The sequence below is a fragment of the Cryptomeria japonica genome, chromosome 3 (genome assembly GCF_030272615.1).
Source record: "Cryptomeria japonica chromosome 3, Sugi_1.0, whole genome shotgun sequence".
Taxonomy (NCBI): Eukaryota; Viridiplantae; Streptophyta; class Pinopsida; order Cupressales; family Cupressaceae; genus Cryptomeria; species Cryptomeria japonica.
In genome coordinates, this window is record NC_081407.1 from 195,430,892 (window position 1) to 195,436,221 (window position 5,330).

A 5,330-nucleotide genomic window follows, 5' to 3' on the forward strand; every position below is an offset into this window, starting at 1 on the left:
AAAACCAATACGAGTTATGAAAACATCATTTTGAGTTTCACAAAACCTATACGGGTTATGAAGACATCAAAATGTATGCTTGTAAACTTAGCATTTACTACACATATGTATAGACATACATATATAATATGTGTTTATGTATGTATATATGCATATCTATAATTATATATATATATATATGCATGCATGTCTCTCTTTTTTTCCTTTCTCTCGTCTTCCTTCCCCCATCACCGTCTCTGTCTATTCTGAGCCCTAATTATCCTCCTTGAGTTTTATCTCATCTCTCTCCCCCTCACACTTCTCTCTTTGTCGAGCCTCTCTCTCTCTCTCTCTCTCTCTCTCTCTCTCTCTCTCTCTCTCCTCTCTCTCTCTCTCTCCTCCCCCCTCTCCTTATCCTATTCTCTCCCTCTCTTTATCCTATTCTCCCCATCTTTTCCCTCTCTATCTTCCTCTCCCTCTCCCTCTCTCTCTCCCCCTCTCTCGCCCTCCCCCTCTCCTTATCCTATTCTCTCCCTCTCTTCTTATCCCTTGTTCTCTATCTTACCCCTCTCCCCCTACTCTCTCTCTAAATATCTCTCTCACCCCCTCTTATTATCATATTATCTCCCTCCCTCTCTCTCTCTCTCTCAATCCTATTCTCACCATCCCTCCCTTCTCTTTCTTTCCCTATCTCTCTCAATCTCTTCATATCCCCTTCTCTCTCTATCTCTAACAGTCCCTCCCTCCCCCTCTCCTTATCCTATTATATCCCTCTCTTCCTACCCCCTACTCTCTCTCCCTCCCCATCTCCCTACTCTCTCTCTCTCTCTCTCTCTCTCTCTCTCTCTCTCTCTCTCTCTCTCTCTCTCTCTCTCATATTCTCTCCCTCTCTTCCTATCCCCTTCTCTCTATGTCTCTAAATCTCTCTCCCTCCCCCTCTCTTTATCCTATTTTATCCCTCTTCCTACCCCCTACTCTCTCTCTCTCTCTCTCTCTCTCTCTCTCTCTCTCTCTCTCTCTCTCTCTCTCTCTCTCTCTCTCTCTCTCTCTCTCTCTCTCCCTATCCCCTTCTCTCTTTGTCTCTAACTCTCTCCCTTCCCCTCTTATCCTATTTTATCCATCTTCCTACCCCCTACTCTCTCTCTCTCTCTCTCTCTCTCTCTCTCTCTCTCTCTCTCTCAATCCCATTCTCACCCTCTCTCCCTTCTCTTTCTTTCCCTATCTCTCTCCCTCTCTTCCTATCCCCTTCTCTCTTTGTCTCTAACTCTCTCTCCCTCCCCCTACTCTCTCTCTCTCTCTCTCTCTCTCTCTCTCTCTCTCTCTCTCTCTCTCTCTCTCTCTCTCTCTCTCTCTCCCCTTCTCTCTTTCTCTCTAACTCTCTCTCCCTCCCCTCTCCTTATACTATTATATCCCTCTCTTCCTACCCCCTACTCTCTCTCTCTCTCTCTCTCTCTCTCATCTCTCTCTTCTCTCTCTCTCTCCTCTCTCTCTCTCTCTCTCTCTCTCTCTCTCTCTCTCTCTCTCTCTCTCTCTCAATCCTATTATCACCCTCTCTCTCCCTCCCCACTTCCTCTTTGGTTCCTAGTTCTACATAACCCGTACGGTTTTTGAGGAACTTTTTTATTTTTTTAATTTTTGGCTAGGCTTGGTGTTACCAAGCCTATCACATTTTTTAATTTCATAGAACACGTACGGGTTATGAAATTTTTTTTAAAAAAATTGCATGTGGTCACTTTTTTGTTCACCATCTTGGTGCACTTACCCTTATATTCAACTTCATGAAATATGTTAATTTTTTTAAAAAGGTCGACATAAAGAAGCACTTTACCGCTTAACCTTTTCTAATTATTTAGGATTCAAATTCAGGCCCCTTTTGACTTGACCATGCCAATAGGCACCATAGTCCAAGGAGAATAGGATTCTAGGAACCTTAATCTTGATCTCCTAGGTTGAAGTCAAGGTCTGGGAGCCTAGAAAGGTGTTGAGCTTTCAAATTTAACACTAGCTTGAGTAGAATCAGTTAGATTCAGAAGCATGAAGTGAGAAACACCAAAGTAAGCCCCAAATGAGTGTGAATTGTATGAGGATGCAATTTAAAACACTACAAATTCAAATATGTAGACTTGTGTGATCAATTTGGTAGAGCTAACCTATCATCATGATTGTATCTCTAGATGAAAAATCTAGGCTTATGATGTTAGATTCGGTCCTGATTTTAGTTTTACATGATGATTAAATGTAGAATAAGATAATTAAGATTTGAAATAGAAAAGAACATGTCTCCTTGAGTAAAGGGTAAATTCAAAGCTAGAAATGGTCTTAAAATTGTCTAAGGGAATGAAATCTAAAGCAAACTGCCAAGAAGAGTGTAAAATTGGGTTGACAATACATACATACATACATACATACATACATGCATGCATACATATATGTGTGTATATGTATATGTATGTATATGTGTATGTGTGTGTGTACATGTATATATATACATATATATATTTATATATACATGTACACATATATATGTATATACATGTGTACACACACACACACACACATATATACACACACATGTATATATACATGTGTATATATATACAGACATATATATACATGTGTGTATATATATGTATATAAATACAAACATGCATACATACATACATGTGTGTGTGTACATGTATATGTATGTGTGCATATATAGATATACATATACATATGCATGTATATGTACATATCTGTGTGTGTGTGTGTGTGTGTGTGTGTGTGTGTGTGTGTGTGTGTGTGTGTGTGTGTGTGTAGGTGTGCATATATATATATATATATATATATATATATATATATATATATATATATATATATATGCAATAGGATTCACATCTCACCATCCACCCACACTCTTTTTATTTTCATGGTGATTAAAAAATCTTAATTCTTGAAAGATAACTATCATTATTGTTATAAACAGACAATTATACATTATGACCTTCATTTGAATGTCAAATTTATTTGAAATAGGATTTTGTTTACAAATATTGATTACATGCTTGTATGGCTGGTAAATGCCTCTGACATAATAAACTAGTATACATATATTTCAAAAAATCTATGTAAAATTCGCCGAGAGATATCAAATTTTAAAATATTTTAACATTCATAAATATGAATAAATCAACCTACAAACAAAAGCTATGCAAGCAAATATTGGGGTTAGGATATGCTAGCATATATATATATATATATATATATATATATATGTAACTTCGGGCACCTATTTGACTTTTATGTGAGAAATTGATTAAAAATAGGTGCTACGAGAAAGATATCTCTTGGCATATTTTATATATATTATTAAATATATATATGGTAGTAGCATTCTTGACACAACATAGAATATATTAAATTAATTAGGGTTAGGGTTATAGTTAGTGTTATAAATAGAATAATGATCTAAAGGTAGGGTCAAGGTTAAGGTTAAGAATACGGATATGGTTAAGCTTAGGGTTGGGGCTATGATCAAGGATAGGGTTAGGGTTAGGGATAGATTAGGATTAGGGTTAGGGCTAGAGATAAAGATAGAAATAGGGTTAACAATATGGTTATGGTTTGTTTTAGGATTAAATTTTGAGCTTAGTGATAGGTTAGGAGCATGGTTAGAAATAGAATTAGGATTAGGGTTAAGATTAGGGATAGGGTTAGGTTATGATTAGGGTTAGGGTTAGGTTTACTATTAGAGATAGAATTAGGATTAACAATAAGATTATGATTAATAATTTAACTCTAACCCTATTTAGACCATTATATAATTGAACCCTAACCACAATCTTAATTTAACACTTACACCAATATCAACCCTATTTAAACAATAACCCTACTTAACACTAACCTTAATTAAACCTTATTGATAAGTGAACTATAATTTATAATAAAATTATATCATTAAGAGAAACTGTAATAACAATTACAACCCTATTTTAAAGCATAAATCTCACCTTAAGCTTAACCGTAATTAATCTCTAGCTAAAATCTAGCCCTAACCCTAATTACACTTTAATCGCATTTTAAACTAACACTAACCCTAACCTCACTCAATATAATTAAAACCCATTATTTTAACCCTAATTAAACCCTAATCCTAACTTAATAATTTCCCCTAGTTGATCCCTAATCTAACCATAATAATAACCCTAATTAAACTTAAACACTAATCCTAATTGAAACCTAACTCAAATATTTCTCTTATAACTCTAATCGGACCCTAACCCAAATTATTATATAACCTTAAATTTAAGCTTAATTAAATCTTAACCCAAAAATTAACCATAATTCAATACTAATTTTAGCCATATCTCAAATTCTAATTCTAATCCTAGCTCTAATTATGATTGTAATCGAATCCTAAACCTAACCTTATTTGAATTCTAAGAATAATTTAACCCTAACCAAGTGAATTGGATATTTATTTTATAACACTAATTGAACTCTAATCTTAATTTTAATTAAACCCCATGATTTAAACCTTTACTAAAACCTAACCCAAATTGCAAACTAACATTAAAGTCAACTCTAACCCTAGTGCAATAATTTCCCCAAATTGAACCATAGCTCAACTTTAACCATCACCCTAATTGAACCTGAAATCTAACCCCAATTGAACCCTAGCCTTAACCATAACCATATGTGAACTATAATCATAATATGACCCTAACTCAAAAATTTCTCTTATAACTCTACTTGAGCCCTAACCATAATTACACCCCAAACTAATTCTAATCAAATTGAATACTAATCTTAACTTTAATACTAATTGAACTATAACCCTAACATTAACCATAATTTAACTCTAAACCCTATCTCTAATTCTAATTCTAACTTTAAAATTTAACTCTATGGATAATTATAAACATATTCATAATTTCGTTTCTTACACTAACAGTAACCCTAATTAAACCCTAATCTTAATCCTAATTGAATATTGTTCATTTGTCTTTCTTCTATGGTTTGAGATTACATTTATCATTATCCAATTACCTCTAAAATTGATATTTCCCTTTGTTTAACACATCCATATTAATCTCAGAATGTATTAATTTCTTCACATTTTACATTTTGTTCAATTAGAAAGTTCATTGTGAATAAGAATTTTATATAGGTTTAATAGAAACATTAAAATAATTAAAATGAGGATTAATTTTGGAATGTACCAATTTCTTTACCTTTTCAATTTATTTATTTTAGTAGTTTTGATGTCTATAAGGTTGGGTCCCATGGGAGGGGCTTGGGCTCTATTTTTGTCGAAGAGGTGGTCCCATGAAGAAATTTTTTTTGTGCTACAGAATTATTTTGAATCTTTT